Source organism: Amia ocellicauda (assembly GCF_036373705.1).
Source record: "Amia ocellicauda isolate fAmiCal2 chromosome 11 unlocalized genomic scaffold, fAmiCal2.hap1 SUPER_11_unloc_3, whole genome shotgun sequence".
Taxonomy (NCBI): domain Eukaryota; kingdom Metazoa; phylum Chordata; class Actinopteri; order Amiiformes; family Amiidae; genus Amia; species Amia ocellicauda.
In genome coordinates, this window is record NW_027102661.1 from 197620 (window position 1) to 225224 (window position 27605).

General features: G+C 43.5%; 2 non-coding genes across 2 annotated transcripts; both read right to left on the reverse strand.

Moving 5' to 3' along the window:
* Positions 1–1122: 1122 nt before the first annotated feature.
* Positions 1123–1195, reverse strand: trnav-aac (transfer RNA valine (anticodon AAC)). The gene has a single exon. It is a non-coding gene; the product is annotated as a tRNA-Val (tRNA).
* Positions 1196–17078: 15883 nt separating this feature from the next.
* Positions 17079–17151, reverse strand: trnav-aac (transfer RNA valine (anticodon AAC)). Its single transcript has one exon. It is a non-coding gene; the product is annotated as a tRNA-Val (tRNA).
* Positions 17152–27605: the final 10454 nt, after the last annotated feature.

Here is a 27605-nt window from a genome sequence, read left to right on the forward strand (position 1 = left end):
GCCGCTTCAAAACCACACACACCCATACATAAGAACCCATGAGCGCAAACACAAAAATCTTACCGTCGTTGTTCCAGATGATCTCCTCAGCGTTGGGAATTAACTCCTGTTGACTGGCTGAAAAATAATTTTACAGAACTTAAAACAGATGTTATAGCCTTATTTACAATACATGCACACAACACGCTCTGAGTCAATGAAAATAATCTGAAGACTTGCCTAAAAACTCGTTTAAATCGAATCGCTGATGTTGTTTCCGGACATTGTTGATCTTTAGTCTTAAATCGAAAGGTCAGTGTGAGTCTGTCGAGCTGAAGACCAGACCTTCATACTTATACTGATGGCCACATGCCGGATCTGCTTGTAAGGCATTGTTCTGGTCTGGCCTTTGTGCCACCCTGTTACCAATTAACATATCAAAACCAACCAATAAAATGACACTGCATCAAATTTCAAATAGAAACCAAGATGGAGACGATCTCTCTCCTCTCTACTCTAAACTTTTATTAGAACCTTTTGGTCTCTCAAAAAAACATTTTTAAGCATCAAGACCTATAGTCAACAACCACTAAGAATATTTCAGGCCTTTATAAGCGCTAAAAAACAACCTGAGCCTAGAAAATAACTATAAAGATCAAAAATAACTAGCGCTTTTACAGTGATTTTTTTATTTATTTTTTATAGCGATGCTTTGTTTGGTATTAAACAAGTCACAAACTACTCAGAACAGCGTTTATCCCCGCAAAAGAGATATTTGGGTTTATTTTACAAAGCTTATAAATTATATAGGTTAAAAGTATTCTGAATGTTTTGATATCACACGCCATACCTACTGTTGTCTTCTACACCTTACGGTAGCAACAAATCTAACTACTGCTTTACTTTAACAATAATAATGACGGCGACCACGATGACAACAAGAACAACAACAACAACATCATCATCATCATCATCATCAGATTTTAATTAAAAGTGGCTACACCAGCGTTTACAATTTCAACCTGTCGACGGACGGACGCTCTGAGAGCACCGATTTCGGGCACTCCAATGAAGAAAAGACACCCACCGCCTCCGGGGAACCACGAGGGCAAGCAGGACGAAAAGGGCCGGCCCAAAGCAGGCTGTTTCCACCCGGTTTCGAACCGGGGACCTTTCGCGCGTTAGGCAAATGTGATAACCGCTACACTACAGAAACTGACAACGCCGCCTCTTGCTTCAAACGGTTACCGTTGGAGCCTGCTGGTAAAACAGGCTCAGGCGTTTCAGGTCGGCTAGACTGTGAGATGGCGTCTGAAGTGCCGCGAAAGGATGCCATTTTCACAGACCTGTTTGGCATTGCTTAAGGGCACATCAGGACACTTCGGAAACTCTTTCAAAGGCAGGACGCCCTGCGCTCTGACAGTGCCTGCACTTAACCCAACAAGGTGATGCTGAATGGCTTGTTCAAACGGCTGGTGGTCTTCCGTCACCACCAGACTATGAGAGCTATACTGCGCCTTCAACTACATAAGAGTAGATAGTAGGGTTTTTTGGGCGCGGCCTATTTTGTTATGACGTATGCCCTAAGCTTATTAATATTCCTACGTCATAATTGGGGGGCGTGATTTTAGGTAGAGTTATTTCCTTAATTATTCCTACGTCATATCCGTCAGAAAGTGTGCACCCATAAAACCCTGAACAACAAGGCCACCCATAAATACCCCCACCCCTCTGAAGGCAACGCCCCGAAACTCTCCTCTCTATTTAAGAACCCGCGCTTCTTTTAGGCAATACCTCTTTAATTCTCAGCTTCTGAAACATCCCGCTTCTTCAACATGTCCAGCGACATCAACATGAAACCCCGCAAGAAACAATCCCGGGCAAGGGTTATTGTACTCACCAATTTGAAGATTGAACGCTCCTGGGTGTTGTTCTGGGGGGCTCGACGGGGTTACCGCTTTAAAAGGGATCCCAGCTATGTTGGAGTGGAGCTTCTTGCTTTGGGAGAGAAGGAGGGTACGTTGGAACCTTTTGAGACGGTAATTGAATACTCTTATGAGGACTGGTTGAAGGTGATGGCCTGGAGAGATCTGGGGCTTGTGGATAAGACTCTAGAAGGCTTGCAAGAGGGTCCAAGAGAATGCGAAATGGAGTCTCCGACTCAGGGTTTTGAAAGGTGTGAATGGGAAAGCTTGCAGAACTACGACAGACGACGTGTGGGGTTTTGGAGGGGGGTCTGACGGCTCAGGGGCTACTCTCTTCTAAGAGGGCGGTGTGTCGTGACGTAGTGAAGAGATAGGATAAAAGGTGCAACAATTCATTCATGGTTTAAAATTAAAGAGAATGTCTTACCCGAAAGCTGCGGACGTCGACAGGCTCTACAGGCCTCTTCAAACCCGGGATCACCCCTGGTTCTATTCCCCAGATTTTGTATACACTCTGGAACCCTTTGACTGTGGTTACTCTCCAAGACCTCAGACCCCGGTCCCTCAGGACGAAACAACATGCGGTGCGATGGATGTCCAAATGAGTCTCGGGGATCCCCAGCCTCTGGAGCTCATGGAGGGCCTCGATTTTGCCGAACTGTCTACCGTCTGTGCGTCTCAGGAGGGGGTCAGTCCAATGGATGGAGAAACACCCCACAAACCACCAGGCGACCCAATGAGCATCGGACTGTCCCGGGGGCGTGATGAAGATGCAGGATTTATGCCCGGGGTATGTGACCAAGTAAGCAGAGTGGTTAAAAGCACCCTGGTGTATATTCTGAGTGCTCTCATCGACCGAGCTCTGAAAGAAGTCTGTCGGGGGTGTGAAGTGAATCACCCCAGTCAGTTGAGACACAGTTGTTTGTTTGAACCAGACCGTTACTATTTCCTGTTCTATTTCAACGTGTTTTACAGAAGACTGAACAAACCGTGGCTGAAACCGGCACTAATCAAGGCGCTCTCTTACTCCCACATACATGTCACTGTGGGACAAGTCCAGAAAATCATAGATGAGATTTTGCTGGAGCTGAAAAAGGAGCCGTTTATAATAGAGAAACTTGGGCAGCTGCTCAATGACCTGGATGAGCCGAGTAGAAAAACCGCTGGCAAGCTAAAAGCTTATTTCTTCCGTAAAGAAGTTAAAGCTGGGGGCAGCGACGAAGAATTCGACATCTACGCCACTGATTCAGACTCTGACCTGAACTAAGGGACTTTGAACATGGGGAATGTTCTGGACTGGTTCTGCAACTGGTTCTGTCATCAACACTCTGCAGCTAACCTGAGAGCGCTATTACACCATGTGCTTGACAGAAAAGTAGCCAACGCGAGCCTTTTCTCTACAGATTTAACCATCGATGAGGATCAACTTTCAAACCTGGAAAAGTGAATGGCTGCTGTAACAAAGAACGGGGGGTACGAACACTGGGATGAAGGGCTCAAGGGGGCCAAGAATGATATTAGGCCATTTCATCAACATCTGTATGACCTTTTACTGAGCATGTTTAATACACCTCTGTTTAATTTTAAGATAGGTCATAATGTTGTTTTATTTACATATGTAACTGAGGTGTGTGCCTACAAGATAAAGAAACAGGTATATTTGTTGATATAGATCAAGTAACCAATCATCTGATTTCTTTTTGTCTGGACCGTAGAAAAAATTGTTGTGTATGTTATACTTTTCTCAAATGTCTTAAAAGGGGTATCTGCTCTCCTGAAGTTGAATAAAAAACCTTGTATAAAAACTTTGCGCATAGTGTGGGTCTGTGTGGTTATTTGACAGAATGACTCGGCAAGCTCCCCAAATGCAGGAACTATACTACAACCCAGCCAAGATTGGGGGTTTGGCGGGTAAGAAGGGTTTTCAAAGAGGACTCGCTGAGGCCGGAGTGAAGGTTAATGTTGTGGTTGTTTCAGAATGGTTACGGGAACAAGACGCCTATACCTTTCATAAACCTCTCAGGATTAAGTTTAAAAGAAACCGCGTATATGCAACTGACAGACTCACAATGGCAAATGGATCTAGTCGATATGTCAAATTTATCAAAACATAACAATGGTCACAAATTGATGTTGATGTGTATCGATGTGTTATCAAAATATGCCTGGGCTCGCATTCTACATAATAAAACAGGTCGGGCGGTCACAAGGGCCTTTGAGGATATATTGTCCAAGGGTCGATGTCCTAAAAAACTGCAGACTGATAAAGGAAAAGAGTTTCTCAACAGAGAATTTCAGAATCTACTGAAGAGACACAAAATACATCATTTCACCACCGGTAATGAGCTTAGGGCATCGGTAGTGGAGAGGTTTAACCGCACCATAAAGACCAAAATGTGGAGATATTTTACAGCGGTCAACACGTTCAAGTATTTTGATAAAGTTCAGGATTTTATCGATGCTTACAACCAAGGGTATCACACCAGTATTAAAATGAAGCCTATAGATGTTGATCAAAGTAATTCTTTTAAGGTCTATAAAAAATTATACGGACCATTTATTAAGAAGGGAAAAACTACTTATAAGTTCAACATCGGTGATGTGGTTCGCGTTTCAAAGCTAAGGAGTACTTTTGCCAATGGTTATGAAGAAACATTTTCTGACGAATATTTTACAGTTACCGAACAGTTGGCTAGAGACCCACCCGTGTACCGGTTAAAAGACTATGACGGGGAGAATATAGAAGGAACGTTTTACGAAGCTGAGTTACAAAAACTTATTGTGGGTAAAGACAGTGTATACAGAGTTGAAAAGATATTAGCTTAAAAAACCCAGAACCGGAAAAAATATGTGTTGATGAAATGGCTTGGATGGCCTGAAAAGTTCAATAGTTGGGTCCCGGAACAACAGGTTTGCGATATTCAATCCTTATAACAACTTGCCCGCGGGTGTGTTGTGGGCATTACTTTCGATACTCAAGATGGAATCAGGAGGCTTCTACGTGACTCTACCCAGTAACGCCTCTCTCGATATATACCCTAAAAATGAAATATCCAGTTACACGGTACAATTTGGAAAATCTATAGATCTAAGGGGGTCGTGGGAAGTGGGGTTGGCGGAAATACAGTATCCTTACACTTGGGCTGTTTTACAAGATAAGGATGCCACCTTCGCCATTTTTGATGATGTTAAAAAGAGTCAATGGACATTCACGATACAAGGAGGTTATTATGACAATGTGGATAAAATATTAGATGAGATGCATAAACAGTTCTCAGAAGGCACCCCCAACATCAAGCTATATTACAACCCTATTAAAAACAGAGTGTACAAGGTGTCAAAACCAGGTATTAGCATTCAAACCAGCGGCCAACTGGGGCGTATATTTGGGATCTATTCTGACACAGAGAGCAGGTTCTCAGAAGTGGTGGGGCGGCTTTTACACTCTTTATGTGTATACGGATATCATAACCCACCAGAGGGTCGGGGATAGTTATGTCCCCCTTTTGAGAAATGTACTTATTAAAGGTAAAAGCAATGACATGGTCACAATTACTTATGACAAGCCACACTACGTACCAGTCTCAAAGACCCAATTTGACAACATCACGATCGAAGTCAAATCGGATCAGAATATCAACGTACCCTTCCGCTTCAGTAAAGTTATTGTCAAACTACATTTTCGACCCCTGAAACAGTTTGTACATTATTAAAATGGCTACCTCGAGGGGTTATGTAGATCCTAGCGCCTATGTGGATTATTACAAGATGCAAGCCGGGAACGGCTTGCCCGGTTTTGTAGGAGCCCCCACAATGTATGGCGCCGGTCTAGGAGGACTCTTTCATGGTCTCTTTAGAATGGCCGTACCCCTGCTTAAGAGAGGCTTTGCTATAGCCAGACCCCACTTGAAATCAGCGGCTAAAAATATTGTTAGTGACGTGTTCACCAATGTTATGAACCGGGCAGCTAGCCATGAGCATCAGGAGGGTTCGGGTCTCATGGTAATGGCGATTAGGGGGGGTAAAAGAAGAAACAGCATGTGTCCACCAGGGCGACGAAGATCCGTGGCTAACAAAAAACGAAGAATCTCTCATTCTCCAACATATCGTGGAAACACTCGGAGAAGGAAGCAGCACAAGAAAAAACCTGCAAAAAGAAAGTCTCAAAGAAAGAAAAATAGAGCCTCAGGATACATCTTTTAAACATGTCTTTTGTCCACAGTCTATCGGAAGAATGCGTCAAATCAGAACTGGATCTGTTTACAGTTCCATACACTCAAACGAGTATAGATAAGATCATATATGTAGAGATTCCCCCTCTTTCTGCAATTTCAGACATGGCCCCTCTGGAGTTTTTTATAGCTGGCAATGGCGAGGATTATATTGATTTGAAAAACACATTTATTTTAATTAACTGTAAAGTGACTGATTAGGATGGCGATGCAATCGAGAAGACGGCCAACGCTGGGGTCATCAATTTTCACAGGTGGATGTGACCCTGGGAGATCGGCTCATTAGTCAAAGCAGCAATACTTACCCCTATAGAGCCATGATGGAGTGTATCCTTAATTATAATGAGGAGACCCTAAGCAAACAGTTCAGCCTTTCTTCAAAGACATCCCGGAAGCTATGGACGACAAGGATCCAGAGGGACTCAATAAGGGTTTGCAAAAAAGAACGGCCTCTTCAACAGAAGGGAGGACCTTTGAGCTAATGGGGCATATCCATGCAGACATATTTTTCCAAGAAAAACTCATGCTCAACGGGGTAGACATTAAAATTAAAATGATCCGTAGTAAAAGTGCTTTTTGTCTGATGACCCCTGATACTGAAAAATATAAACTGACCATATTATCGGCCTCGCTGTTTGTGAAAAAAGTGTCCGTCTCCCCGGCGGTTAAACTAGGACACGCGCAGGCGTTAATGACGGCAAACGCCAAGTACCCGATCGAAAGAGTCTATATGAAAGTCCACAGTATCCCCGCAGGGACACGGGTGATGAACCAGGAAAATCTGTTTCTAGGACAGCTCCCAAAACAGGTTATTATAGGTCTCGAAGATAATGATGCATTTACCGGGGTTTACAACAAGAACCCCTTTAACTTTAAACATTATAACGCGGAATTTATAGCGTTGTACGTCGATGGTGTGCAGGTTCCATCCAGACCTTTTCAACCTGACTTTGAAAACGGCAATGCGGTTCGTGAATATGACAGTCTAGTACTGGCTACGGGTCGCCATCTCAAGGATCAAACTCTGCTGATCGATCGCCGGGAATACTGCAGCGGTTACACCCTGTACGGTTTCAACCTGACCCCTGACGAAGAGTGTGGACAACATTTTTCACTGATGAAGACGGGCAATATGCGTTTGGAGATGCGTTTCAAGCAGCCTCTACCACGCACTGTAAATATGGTCGTGTATGCAGTGTTTGACAACATTATTGAGGTGAATCAGAGGAGAAACGTTATGTATGATTATTATTAAAATGAACACCAGAGAGCTCAACCACATCATGAATGCCCTGGCCAGCTCACGGAAACTGTTTCAAGGAGTCTACACCTGCGATCAGCTGCCTAAATTTAAGATCAAGAATTTACCTGCAATGTACATAATCAACACACACCCTAAAAATATGCCCGGAGAACATTGGCTGGCTATTTATCTAAGGGAGGACCACCGTGGTGAATTTTTTGATTCCTATGCAAACCCCCCGGATTTCAGACCTTTCCCTCGGAAGATCAATAACTTTCTGCTCAACAACTGTCAAGAAACCATTTACAGCGGTCGTCAAGTACAAAGTCTTCAGACCTTCACTTGTGGTCAACACTGTGTGTTTTTCTTATATCATAGATCTAAAGGAAGGTCATACCCCGATATTATGGCCTTGTACAGTGAGGATTTAGGCCAAAATGATAAAAAAGTGGCAGAGTTTGTCAGGACACTGTGGACCCCCCCTTATAACACAATGACTTACGACCCTAGCCAGCCGTGTATACAGATGGGGTGTTCTTGTGAGGATTTTAAAAGATGTCATGCGTGTTAAGGTGAAAAAATAATGAAAACAGCCTTTGAATCATTAGTTTTGTTTTTATTCAACACAATTCTTATACAAAGCAGGGGTTATGGTATAAATAAATGTACAACATTTGAAAAATAAAAAATAAAAATAAAAAATTGTTTGTCGGGTCATTATTTACAGGGGAGACAAATAAAAACATGAGATTAATAAGCTTCCCAACGATGGATAGATCCTGAGGATGGTCGCTCAGCACGGACAGAGTAATGAGATATCGGAGTCAGATCAGGCTCCACCTCTTTACACAGACGGATTTTTTGTCGCGTTTCCTGGTTAGGAACTGTTGATTGGGGCATGTTCAGACAGGCCATCGCCTGTAGGAAAGCATTCCAGCCTACAGGTCGGCGACTATCGGGTACCTTATTAGTGCTAGTGACACTCTTCAACAAATCAAACATGTGTGAACCTTTGATCAGTTGTCCTTTAAAAACAAATTCACCCTGTTCATTCCAAGCCGTTACCCGCAGTTTCTGAACCATTTTGTGCAGGATATATTCTGCATGTCTTTTGCTTCTGGCCGGCATGTTTCTCAAAACATCCGTTACAACATCTCCCTCTGAACTCTCTACAGGTTCGGTCACCGCAACATCTTTATCAACCGTTCCCCCCGCATCAGCCCCAGAACCATTTTCTTGAGAGGCCATGGTTAAAGTTAAAATGTTTTGATCTTTTTCACCCTGTCTAACCAGACGGAGGTAGCGCTGTAACGTGTTGGTATACAACTGGGCTTTGGAATACTGATTTAAATCGGCCCTGGCCTGTATAGCTTTCATTTCAGAGTCCAGGTTGTTTTCGGCCGTTTGTCTAATGGGCTCTGGCCCGACAACATTTTTTCTCAGTTTCTCAAGCTGCTCCTGAGGGATCAAAAACATTTTCTGAGCATATTCCATTATTAACCCACTCTGGAAGCTAGAAGACTGGTTAGGAAAGGCACGGCTATGCTCAACAGCGGTCCTATAAAACCCCCGGTTTGATTAATCTTCTTTCTTTTTCTTTTAATAGAATACTTCTTATTAGCGATGATCTTGATAACCGCTTTTTGTTTTTTGAGTTTAGAATGTTGAGAAGGGGTTAGGGGTATATTACCGCGTAAGATGTTAAAAGCTATTTCACACAGGGTCTCGATCAAATCCGAGGGGGCCCCTGCCAGCACAGCTTTCCTATGGCGCGGGCTCCCCTCAAATAACATTTGCAAAAGCGGCAGATTTCTTTTAATCCGAACAGACATTCTTATTTATTTCCTTTTCTTTAGCACATAGACTGCCGGCCAATCGTGCGGGCACAAACCTGTTCTTAGGCGAAAGTCTTCTGGGGTTTGTGCATTTAATTTCGCAATCAAGTACCCGTAGGGTTTTTTGGTGGCATCCTCAAATGCCTCCAAAAAGAACTTGGTCTGGTTAGGGTACATTTGACGAGCCAAGACGGTGACCTGTAGTTTATCTCTGGGGTTTTTAAAAAGAATTATATAATTGGCATATAAATTAATAGTGCGGCTTTTTTTACCTTGAAAAAATAGATTTTTAACTAAATAAATAATACTTTAATTCCTATGATGAGTGTACTTTGTGAAAGCTTTTTCCACTTCACTGTTGTCACCGGCCTGCTCCATCAGGTCATCAAGGATCACTAGGTTAGTTTGACCGGGCGGGAACAAGTCATCGCCACACAACGAGGCGGGGAGACCTTGCACAAATTTCAGATTATTTTTTTTCGAAGCCAAATCATCGTAGAGAGGTTGCCAGCAAGAGTAACACCACACTATGTTGTCAAGAGCTTGGGACACGGTTGCGTCCACATCTTCTATGATGTTCTTTATAAGATAGCTCTTCCCCGAATTGGAGGGACCGGCTATAATACAGGAGAAAGGGTGTTGAAGTCTGTTATCAAAACCACCGCTAATATCCATAAGGCAGAGTGGTATAATCAGTCTTCAACACTCTTTTATTGTACACCACTCTGAACCGTTTGTTTAGTGATCTATTTTCCAACGTGTACCCCTTTTTATTGCGATAGATCTGATTTCCGGCTGTAATAATCTCACGAGGAGGCGCGTCTTTCTCGTTACAAAACTTTCTACCAGGGTCGTCAGAGACTTGATGTTAATGAGCTTGTTGTTACAATGGTTCAGAGTGAAACCCTTAACTTTCATACAGGTCTTACCCGCAGCCGTTCTGTATGCGTAAGTCTTAGGACCCCCTGAAACAAACTCCACTATGTGGTCCTGAGGATCTAGTTCGCTCGTTAACTCCCCAAGGTAGTCCCCGAGGGGAGGGACCCAATCCCCTGGCCTGGTGACAAAGATTACAGAGTCAGTATCATGATAGAGCGTGCGTTCCTGCAACTGATCCATTAAGTTGTACAGTTCAAGCCGGGCGTAAGCCGTGGTAAAAACCGCTATGAAAACATTAACGTTCCCCTGTTTGGTGGGGAAATCTTTAGGGGCCCTCCACTGGACCTGTGCCACGTGGTCATTTAAGAATTGAAAGTGTGATACTGCATGTTGTTTGGAAAACATAAATTCTATGAACAGTTCAGGGGTTTTAATCAAGGTTGTGTTTAGACGGTAATTTCTTTCCCCAAACTTACCCCACAGACTGTTTAAAATCAGTTTGGACATTTGTCTCTTGGCGGGGTTTACAGTTATGTTCCCCGGCTCTAGACGGATCCCTTCCTTTTCAAAATATTGCTGAACGTATCGCTCTTTGGCCGCGGAGTCAACACACCATGAGGGATAGCCCGATGCCTCCTGTTTCCCTTTCAGATGGGTCATAATGTAATCAGCAAAAAGAGTATCAGTTTTTTCAGAAAAATGCCAAACCTCATACACCTTACCGACTCTGTAACCTTTCTCCACCGCCTTGTCAAGCTCAATGCTACACCAGACACCCGTCAGCGCTCTCTCTTCATCACTGTGCAGACAAGAGGTAGTTTGATTTTCAGTTTCCACACACGTTCTACACAGAGGGAACATCAATTTTCCCGAACACCTGTAAGGCAACACGGGTAAGAACAGCTCGCGAGGAGGGTACATGGTGACTTTGATCAAACTAAAGTAATGTCCGATTTCGAGAAAGTCACGATAAACAATGGTTGGACGCCCCACCGGGTACATTTTGGTCTTGTTGACATAAGGGTACAGACTGGTGAAATCATAGTAATCTACTCTCTCACCCTCCTTTACCTCATAATGTAAACAGAGGGCATTGGTACAACCCCCAAATAACGCATCCCGGGGCTCTAGACATTCAGGAAAGTCCAAGGTTTCCATAAACCGTTGTACCCCCGCATCCTGTTGCTTCAGGGTCGTCCACTCGTGTTCCCAAATCACCAGCACGTTCAAACCATAGGTGTTTTTTAAAGTTTCAATTCGTTCCTGGAAATCATAGTACATATCACCGCAGAGTTTTAGTGTTACGGGGTTAAAGGTGTTTGGGTCGAAGCACTGAGGACAGCCATGGTAAATACAACCGGCAAACTCATAAGCGGTACGCCGCCCGGACACGTCGCTAAAACCGTCTAAGTAGTAAGGCCCCATTTTTACTTCCCCTTGATTTAAAGCATGTCTGATGAAGATGTTATCCCGGGCACTCAGGTATTCCACCCACTGTATGAAGACAGTCGAAAAGTTCTTTTGTCTAGCACGATAGTTGTCAGAAGTGGTGACCGCTATAGTGTTTTTCTGCAAGAAATTGGACCGATACATTTTCATGCAGAGAGACGCTATGGTCACACTTTGCAAAGGGTTGAGACCCGATGTGTTGATAACCTCGGCGCGGAAACGCACACAGGCTTCTTTAAGGATCACCACATCATTTTTATAATAAGCGGCCATCTCTTCTCGGAAATCAAAAACACCTCCCTTAACCGTATTGTACCATTTAAAGAATTCCTCCCTCTCATGAGACATCATAGTATCAACCCCATAATAAGAGGCGGGCGGGTAGGACCCTTGATAATTTTGAGTGTCCTTAGTATTAAAAAAATGGCAGAACCAACCTTTCTTCTGAGCCTCAAAACCCAGAGCCTTAGGCAAAGCGCTCAATTTCATGGGGAGGAAATTTAACAAGTCTATGTAACGTTAGTTGAAAGCTTCGTCGGTGAAACACATGATCTTGCTACCCTGAGCTATTATTTTTGGGGTCACCCCATTTTCCACCAGATACTTCATCAAAATGTAAGAATCATAACCCTTAGCATTGTGGGCAATAAATGTGTAATTGAGGTATTTTGGACCTCGATACCGCGTAAAGAAATCCCTGACACAACTCTCACCGCTAGCTGACCACTCACGATCCAACATGTCAATACAGTGTATATAATTAGCAACGTGGACCCCGTTTTCTTGCCGGCATTCAAAATCAAAAAAGACATACCAGTTGTGCGGCGGCTCCTTTTTAACCGGCTGAATAAAGCACTGGTGTTCGGACCCCGGGGTTAAATCAGCATTACAGATCCTGCATCTCGGCTCCAGACATTTGTGTGGTTTAACCTCATGAAAACGGTACTGGAGGCAACACTGCGGGCAACATTTAGTTTGATCACAATAACTCCATTTTTTAACCCCTCTCAGCAGCGGCCCTCTGTACCTTATGCTCGGAAAAACAGAACGCTGAGAGACAAATCCTTAAGCAATCTTTACATCGGATGGTAGGGGCCAAACCCTTACGACATTGCGGATTGAAACAGACGTTACAGTAACCGTCACAGCGGTGCTTAAGCTTATCATTGAAGGCCTTATAACACCAATGACAAACATACGAACAACCCAAAAAAGCCGTCAAACTCTTTATTCCAAAGTAATGACTATCACTTAGGAAGAGAAACAGTGTCTGTGTATGGGTTTCAGGATGTGTCTGAAATTTCACAAATACTTTCCTTTACCTCACAACGGAACCACACAACAATTTTTAAAGACAACAACTCCTCAAACTTGGTGATGTCTGAAAAGGCAACCATCTGTTGAGAGTTTAAGCCGGCCCTCTGATGAAGCATTAAAGCCTCTTGCAGAGCTTGGGGTTCAGGCATGTCGGGGGTGAGTAGTTTTATTAAACTGTAAGCAAAACAGAGCTTATTGTCCCCACTGGAACTCACCACTAATTGCCTGAGCTTGGTCCTAATTATGTCGTTCTTCAAGCATTTCGACAGTCTTCTAAGCGCCCCACCCTCAGGGTTACGAACCACATTCATTACCAGAGACAGACTTTCATCAGCTAAGATGGCTGCGTTACTTTGCAATAACGCTTCGATTTTAGCCAGACGTCTAAATTATCTCCACTCAGCATTACAGATAGGTTGCTAAACAAATCATCCCCTCTGAGTTCTAACTGTACAACATCTCGAGGTCTGACCCTTTCAGCAACCTGTTCAAGCATTTTCTGCAAGGCCTCGTGTATGTTGACAAATATTTCTGCATAATTGTCACAATTTAAAAGTTCTGCAAAATTAAAACGCTGAATCATTTCAAAATTGTTATAGGCCGGTCTATCTATAATCACGGGATCACTGGTACTCTTGGACACATCATCATTTTGAACAAAGCCTTCACCCCCTACATTCTCACAGAGCATGTCCTCCACAGCCTTATCAGTCTCAGAACCCTCCACATTCCGAACACCCCCACTGCTGACATCTACAAAACCCCCTTTTTGAGGAGGCTCATTTACAGCCTGTAAAAGTCCTTCAAAGATATCCAACCGGTTAATGTCAAGACCCTCCTCTATAGTGATGGCTGCTTCTGCCGCCATCCTGTGTTCTAATTGTCTCAAATCATTTATAATAGGGGCAGAATTTGGTAGGGGTAGCTCCTCCAAAGCCTCCACCATTTCAAACAAATCGGGGTGAACTAGGGGGTGAACCTCTATAAGCGCTACCGGTGGGAGGTGGTTATTTAGATCATTGACCATCTGTAACAGGTCGGGGTTCACCGGTAAGTCTGTTAATTCACATTCTATTGGTGGTAATTGGGGGTTATTTAAATCATTTATCATTTGTAATAGTTCCAGGTTCATTGGGACATCAGAGGAGTTCACAACAGGGCCGGAGATGTTCTCTCGGGAAGGTCTTTTTGGGGCCCTAGCTTGTTCATAATCCTTTAGTTTGTGAGTTCTTTTACCAAGTCAGGACATTTTTTAATTTATTTTTTATTTTTCCAACAACCCACAATAGTAAGGCGTTTTGTGTCTATTAAAACATTAAATACGGTACAATTCGTTAGTAAGGGTATTAATAAGGGTGTTTTGGCTCTCTATCACCAGGTTTTGCCCCACTAACACAAGTCTTTGATTTTGTAACAAAGTATGTAGCAACTCATGCCGACCTTCAGGAAGTAGCTCCGGGGGCTGGTGGCCTGGCTCAGCTTCAAAGGATGGTCGCTCCGGTAAATCTCGGTCGAAGGAGGCAGGGAGCGAGCGTATACTCATGGACGGAGACCAAGAAGGCCTTTGCGGTGACACCCTGGCCAAGCGCGGGGTACTGTTCCGCGTTTCTGTAGCCAAGAAACGGGTCTGGGGGGACGATGTTGAAACCAGGCCGTCGTTGGGTGGTGTGTCAGCCCTGACTGACGGCGACCCCTGAGGTTGTTGGATGCCTGTATTTGTTCCGCCCGACAATGCGGCGGGCTGAATCTGGGGTGTTGAATTACCCCCAGAAGGCTGTGGCCTGAGTAGATGTTGGGGGGTCTCCAAGACCACCGTGGGGGATCCTCTCGGTGATCTCACCGGGGAAGATGTTTGAACCCACTTAGACGGGGTAATTGTCCTCAATAGCTCATCCACAGAATGACTATCCCAAGAGTCTTGGGAAGAATAAAAATATACATTACATTTACATCTTTAAACGGTGACAGAAATCAAACTTAAAACAACATGTCCAGGACATTCAAAACCTTTAGCTTTTTTAGACCTTTGAAAATAGCCTTAGACATTCACTACAACGCCTTATTATTTACAGACAATATATTTATTAGGACTTGATAATAAATGTAAAACAGAGAAGCCGCTGTAAATAAACTGTTTCTTAAATGTTTCTTTAAAAACTGTAATATTGTTAATAAAACACACACACACACAACAACATTTCATTTTTAAACGAACCTTCCAAGTGTAAACGCTTCCTGATCCCGGGACTTCCTGTTTCACAAACGTTTTCACGATCTGTTTAAATATTAAATACAATGAACACCTTCAAGCCTTTTCCTACAACCACTTTAAAACAGAAGTATAATAGCGGGAGATAAGCCAAACAACTTACTAAACCCTTTCGGACGTCTTTACTTCCTAACCAGACGGTACGGCAATCGGTCATTTCTAAACACGTTCCCCAGAAACAAGCATAGACCTGTCCGGACTTCTAAAGATCTTTCCCAGAACCCCCCGCCCTACAGGAAACGGTCACCCATCGCTTAAATATTAGCCATCAACGGGCAAACAAAGCCCTTTTAAAAACATTAAAGTTTGAAAGATCTTACTTACCTCCACAGAATAATCGTTTCTTATGTTTTTCGGCTGGTTTAGCTTTTTGCACCGCTGTGAAGGTAAGAGACATGTTTAACCTTTAACCACACCGCTTTATAAAAAGCTTTAACCTCTTACAGGCTGCAGACATATACTCACAGCTATCAGATACCGGGGCTAACGGCCTTTCAGATTCTTGAAAGGTTACGGTTCTCGAAGGTAAAACGAAACAAGCCCTCGATGTGGAAGGCCTTTCGTTGTCTCGAACCACGTTTCTTAATACTGTTAGACAGGATAATTTTTTAAAATTAACAAAACTGGACTCAAACATCTTACAGAAACGTTATACAAACAAACAGGGGTTTAGTTCTTACCCGGTCGGCAGACAGCCTGTCTAGGGACAACCACTTCTCTTGGTCGATCCTCGGAGACATTAATCACAGGCCTTTCGATAGTTTCTGTGTAATTAAAGAGACCGGCATTAATATATATTAAAACGTTTTCATAACTCTAATGAGCCGCTTCAAAACCACACACACCCATGCATAAGAACCCATGAGCGCAAACACAAAAATCTTACCGTCGTTGTTCCAGATGATCTCCTCAGCGTTGGGAATTAACTCCTGTTGACTGGTTGAAAAATAATTTTACAGAACTTAAAACAGATGTTATAGCCTTATTTACAATACATGCACACAACACGCTCTGAGTCAATGAAAATAATCTGAAGACTTGCCTAAAAACTTGTTTAAATCGAATCGCTGATGTTGTTTCCGGACATTGTTGATCTTTAGTCTTAAATCGAAAGGTCAGTATGAGTCTGTCGAGCTGAAGACCAGACCTTCATACTTATACTGATGGCCACATGCCGGATCTGTTTGTAAGGCATTGTTCTGGTCTGGCCTTTGTGCCACCCTGTTACCAATTAACATATCAAAACCAACCAATAAAATGACACTGCATCAAATTTCAAATAGAAACCAAGATGGAGACGATCTCTCTCCTCTCTACTCTAAACTTTTATTAGAACCTTTTGGTCTCTCAAAAAAACATTTTTAAGCATCAAGACCTATAGTCAACAACCACTAAGAATATTTCAGGCCTTTATAAGCGCTAAAAAACAACCTGAGCCTAGAAAATAACTATAAAGATCAAAAATAACTAGCGCTTTTACAGTGATTTTTTTTTTTTTTTTTATAGCGATGCTTTGTTTGGTATTAAACAAGTCACAAACTACTCAGAACAGCGTTTATCCCCGCAAAAGAGATATTTGGGTTTATTTTACAAAGCTTATAAATTATATAGGTTAAAAGTATTCTGAATGTTTTGATATCACACGCCATACCAACTGTTGTCTTCTACACCTTACGGTAGCAACAAATCTAACTACTGCTTTACTTTAACAATAATAATGACGGCGACTACGACGACAACAAGAACAACAAGAACAACAACAACAACATCATCATCATCATCATCAGATTTTAATTAAAAGTGGCTACACCAGCGTTTACAATTTCAACCTGTCGACGGACGGACGCTCTGAGAGCACCGATTTCGGGCACTCCAATGAAGAAAAGCCACCCACCGCCTGAGGGGAACCACGAGGGCAAGCAGGACGAAAAGGGCCGGCCCAAAGCAGGCTGTTTCCACCCGGTTTCGAACCGGGGACCTTTCGCGCGTTAGGCAAATGTGATAACCGCTACACTACAGAAACTGACAACGCCGCCTCTTGCTTCAAACGGTTACCGTTGGAGCCTGCTGGTAAAACAGGCTCAGGCGTTTCAGGTCGGCTAGACTGTGAGATGGCGTCTGAAGTGCCGCGAAAGGATGCCATTTTCACAGACCTGTTTGGCATTGCTTAAGGGCACATCAGGACACTTCGGAAACTCTTTCAAAGGCAGGACGCCCTGCGCTCTGACAGTGCCTGCACTTAACCCAACAAGGTGATGCTGAATGGCTTGTTCAAACGGCTGGTGGTCTTCCGTCACCACCAGACTATGAGAGCTATACTGCGCCTTCAACTACATAAGAGTAGATAGTAGGGTTTTTTGGGCGCGGCCTATTTTGTTATGACGTATGCCCTAAGCTTATTAATATTCCTACGTCATAATTGGGGGGCGTGATTTTAGGTAGAGTTATTTCCTTAATTATTCCTACGTCATATCCGTCAGAAAGTGTGCACCCATAAAACCCTGAACAACAAGGCCACCCATAAATACCCCCACCCCTCTGAAGGCAACGCCCCGAAACTCTCCTCTCTATTTAAGAACCCGCGCTTCTTTTAGGCAATACCTCTTTAATTCTCAGCTTCTGAAACATCCCGCTTCTTCAACATGTCCAGCGACATCAACATGAAACCCCGCAAGAAACAATCCCGGGCAAGGGTTATTGTACTCACCAATTTGAAGATTGAACGCTCCTGGGTGTTGTTCTGGGGGGCTCGACGGGGTTACCGCTTTAAAAGGGATCCCAGCTATGTTGGAGTGGAGCTTCTTGCTTTGGGAGAGAAGGAGGGTACGTTGGAACCTTTTGAGACGGTAATTGAATACTCTTATGAGGACTGGTTGAAGGTGATGGCCTGGAGAGATCTGGGGCTTGTGGATAAGACTCTAGAAGGCTTGCAAGAGGGTCCAAGAGAATGCGAAATGGAGTCTCCGACTCAGGGTTTTGAAAGGTGTGAATGGGAAAGCTTGCAGAACTACGACAGACGACGTGTGGGGTTTTGGAGGGGGGTCTGACGGCTCAGGGGCTACTCTCTTCTAAGAGGGCGGTGTGTCGTGACGTAGTGAAGAGATAGGATAAAAGGTGCAACAATTCATTAATGGTTTAAAATTAAAGAGAATGTCTTACCCGAAAGCTGCGGACGTCGACAGGCTCTACAGGCCTCTTCAAACCCGGGATCACCCCTGGTTCTATTCCCCAGATTTTGTATACACTCTGGAACCCTTTGACTGTGGTTACTCTCCAAGACCTCAGACCCCGGTCCCTCAGGACGAAACAACATGCGGTGCGATGGATGTCCAAATGAGTCTCGGGGATCCCCAGCCTCTGGAGCTCATGGAGGGCCTCGATTTTGCCGAACTGTCTACCGTCTGTGCGTCTCAGGAGGGGGTCAGTCCAATGGATGGAGAAACACCCCACAAACCACCAGGCGACCCAATGAGCATCGGACTGTCCCGGGGGCGTGATGAAGACGCAGGATTTATGCCCGGGGTATGTGACCAAGTAAGCAGAGTGGTTAAAAGCACCCTGGTGTATATTCTGAGTGCTCTCATCGACCGAGCTCTGAAAGAAGTCTGTCGGGGGTGTGAAGTGAATCACCCCAGTCAGTTGAGACACAGTTGTTTGTTTGAACCAGACCGTTACTATTTCCTGTTCTATTTCAACGTGTTTTACAGAAGACTGAACAAACCGTGGCTGAAACCGGCACTAATCAAGGCGCTCTCTTACTCCCACATACATGTCACTGTGGGACAAGTCCAGAAAATCATAGATGAGATTTTGCTGGAGCTGAAAAAGGAGCCGTTTATAATAGAGAAACTTGGGCAGCTGCTCAATGACCTGGATGAGCCGAGTAGAAAAACCGCTGGCAAGCTAAAAGCTTATTTCTTCCGTAAAGAAGTTAAAGCTGGGGGCAGCGACGAAGAATTCGACATCTACGCCACTGATTCAGACTCTGACCTGAACTAAGGGACTTTGAACATGGGGAATGTTCTGGACTGGTTCTGCAACTGGTTCTGTCATCAACACTCTGCAGCTAACCTGAGAGCGCTATTACACCATGTGCTTGACAGAAAAGTAGCCAACGCGAGCCTTTTCTCTACAGATTTAACCATCGATGAGGATCAACTTTCAAACCTGGAAAAGTGAATGGCTGCTGTAACAAAGACCGGGGGGTACGAACACTGGGATGAAGGGCTCAAGGGGGCCAAGAATGATATTAGGCCATTTCATCAACATCTGTATGACCTTTTACTGAGCATGTTTAATACACCTCTGTTTAATTTTAAAATAGGTCATAATGTTGTTTTATTTACATATGTAACTGAGGTGTGTGCCTACAAGATAAAGAAACAGGTATATTTGTTGATATAGATCAAGTAACCAATCATCTGATTTCTTTTTGTCTGGACCGTAGAAAAAATTGTTGTGTATGTTATACTTTTCTCAAATGTCTTAAAAGGGGTATCTGCTCTCCTGAAGTTGAATAAAAAACCTTGTATAAAAACTTTGCGCATAGTGTGGGTCTGTGTGGTTATTTGACAGAATGACTCGGCAAGCTCCCCAAATGCAGGAACTATACTACAACCCAGCCAAGATTGGGGGTTTGGCGGGTAAGAAGGGTTTTCAAAGAGGACTCGCTGAGGCCGGAGTGAAGGTTAATGTTGTGGTTGTTTCAGAATGGTTACGGGAACAAGACGCCTATACCTTTCATAAACCTCTCAGGATTAAGTTTAAAAGAAACCGCGTATATGCAACTGACAGACTCACAATGGCAAATGGATCTAGTCGATATGTAAAATTTATCAAAACATAACAATGGTCACAAATTGATGTTGATGTGTATCGATGTGTTATCAAAATATGCCTGGGCTCGCATTCTACATAATAAAACAGGTCGGGCGGTCACAAGGGCCTTTGAGGATATATTGTCCAAGGGTCGATGTCCTAAAAAACTGCAGACTGATAAAGGAAAAGAGTTTCTCAACAGAGAATTTCAGAATCTACTGAAGAGACACAAAATACATCATTTCACCACCGGTAATGAGCTTAGGGCATCGGTAGTGGAGAGGTTTAACCGCACCATAAAGACCAAAATGTGGAGATATTTTACAGCGGTCAACACGTTCAAGTATTTTGATAAAGTTCAGGATTTTATCGATGCTTACAACCAAGGGTATCACACCAGTATTAAAATGAAGCCTATAGATGTTGATCAAAGTAATTCTTTTAAGGTCTATAAAAAATTATACGGACCATTTATTAAGAAGGGAAAAACTACTTATAAGTTCAACATCGGTGATGTGGTTCGCGTTTCAAAGCTAAGGAGTACTTTTGCCAATGGTTATGAAGAAACATTTTCTGACGAATATTTTACAGTTACCGAACAGTTGGCTAGAGACCCACCCGTGTACCGGTTAAAAGACTATGACGGGGAGAATATAGAAGGAACGTTTTACGAAGCTGAGTTACAAAAACTTATTGTGGGTAAAGACAGTGTATACAGAGTTGAAAAGATATTAGCTGAAAAAACCCAGAACCGGAAAAAATATGTGTTGATGAAATGGCTTGGATGGCCTGAAAAGTTCAATAGTTGGGTCCCGGAACAACAGGTTTGCGATATTCAATCCTTATAACAACTTGCCCGCGGGTGTGTTGTGGGCATTACTTTCGATACTCAAGATGGAATCAGGAGGCTTCTACGTGACTCTACCCAGTAACGCCTCTCTCGATATATACCCTAAAAATGAAATATCCAGTTACACGGTACAATTTGGAAAATCTATAGATCTAAGGGGGTCGTGGGAAGTGGGGTTGGCGGAAATACAGTATCCTTACACTTGGGCTGTTTTACAAGATAAGGATGCCACCTTCGCCATTTTTGATGATGTTAAAAAGAGTCAATGGACATTCACGATACAAGGAGGTTATTATGACAATGTGGATAAAATATTAGATGAGATGCATAAACAGTTCTCAGAAGGCACCCCCAACATCAAGCTATATTACAACCCTATTAAAAACAGAGTGTACAAGGTGTCAAAACCAGGTATTAGCATTCAAACCAGCGGCCAACTGGGGCGTATATTTGGGATCTATTCTGACACAGAGAGCAGGTTCTCAGAAGTGGTGGGGCGGCTTTTACACTCTTTATGTGTATACGGATATCATTACCCACCAGAGGGTCGGGGATAGTTATGTCCCCCTTTTGAGAAATGTACTTATTAAAGGTAAAAGCAATGACATGGTCACAATTACTTATGACAAGCCACACTACGTACCAGTCTCAAAGACCCAATTTGACAACATCACGATCGAAGTAAAATCGGATCAGAATATCAACGTACCCTTCCGCTTCAGTAAAGTTATTGTCAAACTACATTTTCGACCCCTGAAACAGTTTGTACATTATTAAAATGGCTACCTCGAGGGGTTATGTAGATCCTAGCGCCTATGTGGATTATTACAAGATGCAAGCCGGGAACGGCTTGCCCGGTTTTGTAGGAGCCCCCACAATGTATGGCGCCGGTCTAGGAGGACTCTTTCATGGTCTCTTTAGAATGGCCGTACCCCTGCTTAAGAGAGGCTTTGCTATAGCCAGACCCCACTTGAAATCAGCGGCTAAAAATATTGTTAGTGACGTGTTCACCAATGTTATGAACCGGGCAGCTAGCCATGAGCATCAGGAGGGTTCGGGTCTCATGGTAATGGCGAGGAGGGGGGGTAAAAGAAGAAACAGCATGTGTCCACCAGGGCGACGAAGATCCGTGGCTAACAAAAAACGAAGAATCTCTCATTCTCCAACATATCGTGGAAACACTCGGAGAAGGAAGCAGCACAAGAAAAAACCTGCAAAAAGAAAGTCTCAAAGAAAGAAAAATAGAGCCTCAGGATACATCTTTTAAACATGTCTTTTGTCCACAGTCTATCGGAAGAATGCGTCAAATCAGAACTGGATCTGTTTACAGTTCCATACACTCAAACGAGTATAGATAAGATCATATATGTAGAGATTCCCCCTCTTTCTGCAATTTCAGACATGGCCCCTCTGGAGTTTTTTATAGCTGGCAATGGCGAGGATTATATTGATTTGAAAAACACATTTATTTTAATTAACTGTAAAGTGACTGATTAGGATGGCGATGCAATCGAGAAGACGGCCAACGCTGGGGTCATCAATTTTCACAGGTGGATGTGACCCTGGGAGATCGGCTCATTAGTCAAAGCAGCAATACTTACCCCTATAGAGCCATGATGGAGTGTATCCTTAATTATAATGAGGAGACCCTAAGCAAACAGTTCAGCCTTTCTTCAAAGACATCCCGGAAGCTATGGACGACAAGGATCCAGAGGGACTCAATAAGGGTTTGCAAAAAAGAACGGCCTCTTCAACAGAAGGGAGGACCTTTGAGCTAATGGGGCATATCCATGCAGACATATTTTTCCAAGAAAAACTCATGCTCAACGGGGTAGACATTAAAATTAAAATGATCCGTAGTAAAAGTGCTTTTTGTCTGATGACCCCTGATACTGAAAAATATAAACTGACCATATTATCGGCCTCGCTGTTTGTGAAAAAAGTGTCCGTCTCCCCGGCGGTTAAACTAGGACACGCGCAGGCGTTAATGACGGCAAACGCCAAGTACCCGATCGAAAGAGTCTATATGAAAGTCCACAGTATCCCCGCAGGGACACGGGTGATGAACCAGGAAAATCTGTTTCTAGGACAGCTCCCAAAACAGGTTATTATAGGTCTCGAAGATAATGATGCATTTACCGGGGTTTACAACAAGAACCCCTTTAACTTTAAACATTATAACGCGGAATTTATAGCGTTGTACGTCGATGGTGTGCAGGTTCCATCCAGACCTTTTCAACCTGACTTTGAAAACGGCAATGCGGTTCGTGAATATGACAGTCTAGTACTGGCTACGGGTCGCCATCTCAAGGATCAAACTCTGCTGATCGATCGCCGGGAATACTGCAGCGGTTACACCCTGTACGGTTTCAACCTGACCCCTGACGAAGAGTGTGGACAACATTTTTCACTGATGAAGACGGGCAATATGCGTTTGGAGATGCGTTTCAAGCAGCCTCTACCACGCACTGTAAATATGGTCGTGTATGCAGTGTTTGACAACATTATTGAGGTGAATCAGAGGAGAAACGTTATGTATGATTATTATTAAAATGAACACCAGAGAGCTCAACCACATCATGAATGCCCTGGCCAGCTCACGGAAACTGTTTCAAGGAGTCTACACCTGCGATCAGCTGCCTAAATTTAAGATCAAGAATTTACCTGCAATGTACATAATCAACACACACCCTAAAAATATGCCCGGAGAACATTGGCTGGCTATTTATCTAAGGGAGGACCACCGTGGTGAATTTTTTGATTCCTATGCAAACCCCCCGGATTTCAGACCTTTCCCTCGGAAGATCAATAACTTTCTGCTCAACAACTGTCAAGAAACCATTTACAGCGGTCGTCAAGTACAAAGTCTTCAGACCTTCACTTGTGGTCAACACTGTGTGTTTTTCTTATATCATAGATCTAAAGGAAGGTCATACCCCGATATTATGGCCTTGTACAGTGAGGATTTAGGCCAAAATGATAAAAAAGTGGCAGAGTTTGTCAGGACACTGTGGACCCCCCCTTATAACACAATGACTTACGACCCTAGCCAGCCGTGTATACAGATGGGGTGTTCTTGTGAGGATTTTAAAAGATGTCATGCGTGTTAAGGTGAAAAAATAATGAAAACAGCCTTTGAATCATTAGTTTTGTTTTTATTCAACACAATTCTTATACAAAGCAGGGGTTATGGTATAAATAAATGTACAACATTTGAAAAATAAAAAATAAAAATAAAAAATTGTTTGTCGGGTCATTATTTACAGGGGAGACAAATAAAAACATGAGATTAATAAGCTTCCCAACGATGGATAGATCCTGAGGATGGTCGCTCAGCACGGACAGAGTAATGAGATATCGGAGTCAGATCAGGCTCCACCTCTTTACACAGACGGATTTTTTGTCGCGTTTCCTGGTTAGGAACTGTTGATTGGGGCATGTTCAGACAGGCCATCGCCTGTAGGAAAGCATTCCAGCCTACAGGTCGGCGACTATCGGGTACCTTATTAGTGCTAGTGACACTCTTCAACAAATCAAACATGTGTGAACCTTTGATCAGTTGTCCTTTAAAAACAAATTCACCCTGTTCATTCCAAGCCGTTACCCGCAGTTTCTGAACCATTTTGTGCAGGATATATTGTGCATGTCTTTTGCTTCTGGCCGGCATGTTTCTCAAAACATCCGTTACAACATCTCCCTCTGAACTCTCTACAGGTTCGGTCACCGCAACATCTTTATCAACCGTTCCCCCCGCATCAGCCCCAGAACCATTTTCTTGAGAGGCCATGGTTAAAGTTAAAATGTTTTGATCTTTTTCACCCTGTCTAACCAGACGGAGGTAGCGCTGTAACGTGTTGGTATACAACTGGGCTTTGGAATACTGATTTAAATCGGCCCTGGCCTGTATAGCTTTCATTTCAGAGTCCAGATTGTTTTCGGCCGTTTGTCTAATGGGCTCTGGCCCGACAACATTTTTTCTCAGTTTCTCAAGCTGCTCCTGAGGGATCAAAAACATTTTCTGAGCATATTCCATTATTAACCCACTCTGGAAGCTAGAAGACTGGTTAGGAAAGGCACGGCTATGCTCAACAGCGGTCCTATAAAACCCCCGGTTTGATTAATCTTCTTTCTTTTTCTTTTAATAGAATACTTCTTATTAGCGATGATCTTGATAACCGCTTTTTGTTTTTTGAGTTTAGAATGTTGAGAAGGGGTTAGGGGTATATTACCGCGTAAGATGTTAAAAGCTATTTCACACAGGGTCTCGATCAAATCCGAGGGGGCCCCTGCCAGCACAGCTTTCCTATGGCGCGGGCTCCTCTCAAATAACATTTGCAAAAGCGGCAGATTTCTTTTAATCCGAACAGACATTCTTATTTATTTCCTTTTCTTTAGCACATAGACTGCCGGCCAATCGTGCGGGCACAAACCTGTTCTTAGGCGAAAGTCTTCTGGGGTTTGTGCATTTAATTTCGCAATCAAGTACCCGTAGGGTTTTTTGGTGGCATCCTCAAATGCCTCCAAAAAGAACTTGGTCTGGTTAGGGTACATTTGACGAGCCAAGACGGTGACCTGTAGTTTATCTCTGGGGTTTTTAAAAAGAATTATATAATTGGCATATAAATTAATAGTGCGGCTTTTTTTACCTTGAAAAAATAGATTTTTAACTAAATAAATAATACTTTAATTCCTATGATGAGTGTACTTTGTGAAAGCTTTTTCCACTTCACTGTTGTCACCGGCCTGCTCCATCAGGTCATCAAGGATCACTAGGTTAGTTTGACCGGGCGGGAACAAGTCATCGCCACACAACGAGGCGGGGAGACCTTGCACAAATTTCAGATTATTTTTTTTCGAAGCCAAATCATCGTAGAGAGGTTGCCAGCAAGAGTAACACCACACTATGTTGTCAAGAGCTTGGGACACGGTTGCGTCCACATCTTCTATGATGTTCTTTATAAGATAGCTCTTCCCCGAATTGGAGGGACCGGCTATAATACAGGAGAAAGGGTGTTGAAGTCTGTTATCAAAACCACCGCTAATATCCATAAGGCAGAGTGGTATAATCAGTCTTCAACACTCTTTTATTGTACACCACTCTGAACCGTTTGTTTAGTGATCTATTTTCCAACGTGTACCCCTTTTTATTGTGATAGATCTGATTTCCGGCTGTAATAATCTCACGAGGAGGCGCGTCTTTCTCGTTACAAAACTTTCTACCAGGGTCGTCAGAGACTTGATGTTAATGAGCTTGTTGTTACAATGGTTCAGAGTGAAACCCTTAACTTTCATACAGGTCTTACCCGCAGCCGTTCTGTATGCGTAAGTCTTAGGACCCCCTGAAACAAACTCCACTATGTGGTCCTGAGGATCTAGTTCGCTCGTTAACTCCCCAAGGTAGTCCCCGAGGGGAGGGACCCAATCCCCTGGCCTGGTGACAAAGATTACAGAGTCAGTATCATGATAGAGCGTGCGTTCCTGCAACTGATCCATTAAGTTGTACAGTTCAAGCCGGGCGTAAGCCGTGGTAAAAACCGCTATGAAAACATTAACGTTCCCCTGTTTGGTGGGGAAATCTTTAGGGGCCCTCCACTGGACCTGTGCCACGTGGTCATTTAAGAATTGAAAGTGTGATACTGCATGTTGTTTGGAAAACATAAATTCTATGAACAGTTCAGGGGTTTTAATCAAGGTTGTGTTTAGACGGTAATTTCTTTCCCCAAACTTACCCCACAGACTGTTTAAAATCAGTTTGGACATTTGTCTCTTGGCGGGGTTTACAGTTATGTTCCCCGGCTCTAGACGGATCCCTTCCTTTTCAAAATATTGCTGAACGTATCGCTCTTTGGCCGCGGAGTCAACACACCATGAGGGATAGCCCGATGCCTCCTGTTTCCCTTTCAGATGGGTCATAATGTAATCAGCAAAAAGAGTATCAGTTTTTTCAGAAAAATGCCAAACCTCATACACCTTACCGACTCTGTAACCTTTCTCCACCGCCTTGTCAAGCTCAATGCTACACCAGACACCCGTCAGCGCTCTCTCTTCATCACTGTGCAGACAAGAGGTAGTTTGATTTTCAGTTTCCACACACGTTCTACACAGAGGGAACATCAATTTTCCCGAACACCTGTAAGGCAACACGGGTAAGAACAGCTCGCGAGGAGGGTACATGGTGACTTTGATCAAACTAAAGTAATGTCCGATTTCGAGAAAGTCACGATAAACAATGGTTGGACGCCCCACCGGGTACATTTTGGTCTTGTTGACATAAGGGTACAGACTGGTGAAATCATAGTAATCTACTCTCTCACCCTCCTTTACCTCATAATGTAAACAGAGGGCATTGGTACAACCCCCAAATAACGCATCCCGGGGCTCTAGACATTCAGGAAAGTCCAAGGTTTCCATAAACCGTTGTACCCCCGCATCCTGTTGCTTCAGGGTCGTCCACTCGTGTTCCCAAATCACCAGCACGTTCAAACCATAGGTGTTTTTTAAAGTTTCAATTCGTTCCTGGAAATCATAGTACATATCACCGCAGAGTTTTAGTGTTACGGGGTTAAAGGTGTTTGGGTCGAAGCACTGAGGACAGCCATGGTAAATACAACCGGCAAACTCATAAGCGGTACGCCGCCCGGACACGTCGCTAAAACCGTCTAAGTAGTAAGGCCCCATTTTTACTTCCCCTTGATTTAAAGCATGTCTGATGAAGATGTTATCCCGGGCACTCAGGTATTCCACCCACTGTATGAAGACAGTCGAAAAGTTCTTTTGTCTAGCACGATAGTTGTCAGAAGTGGTGACCG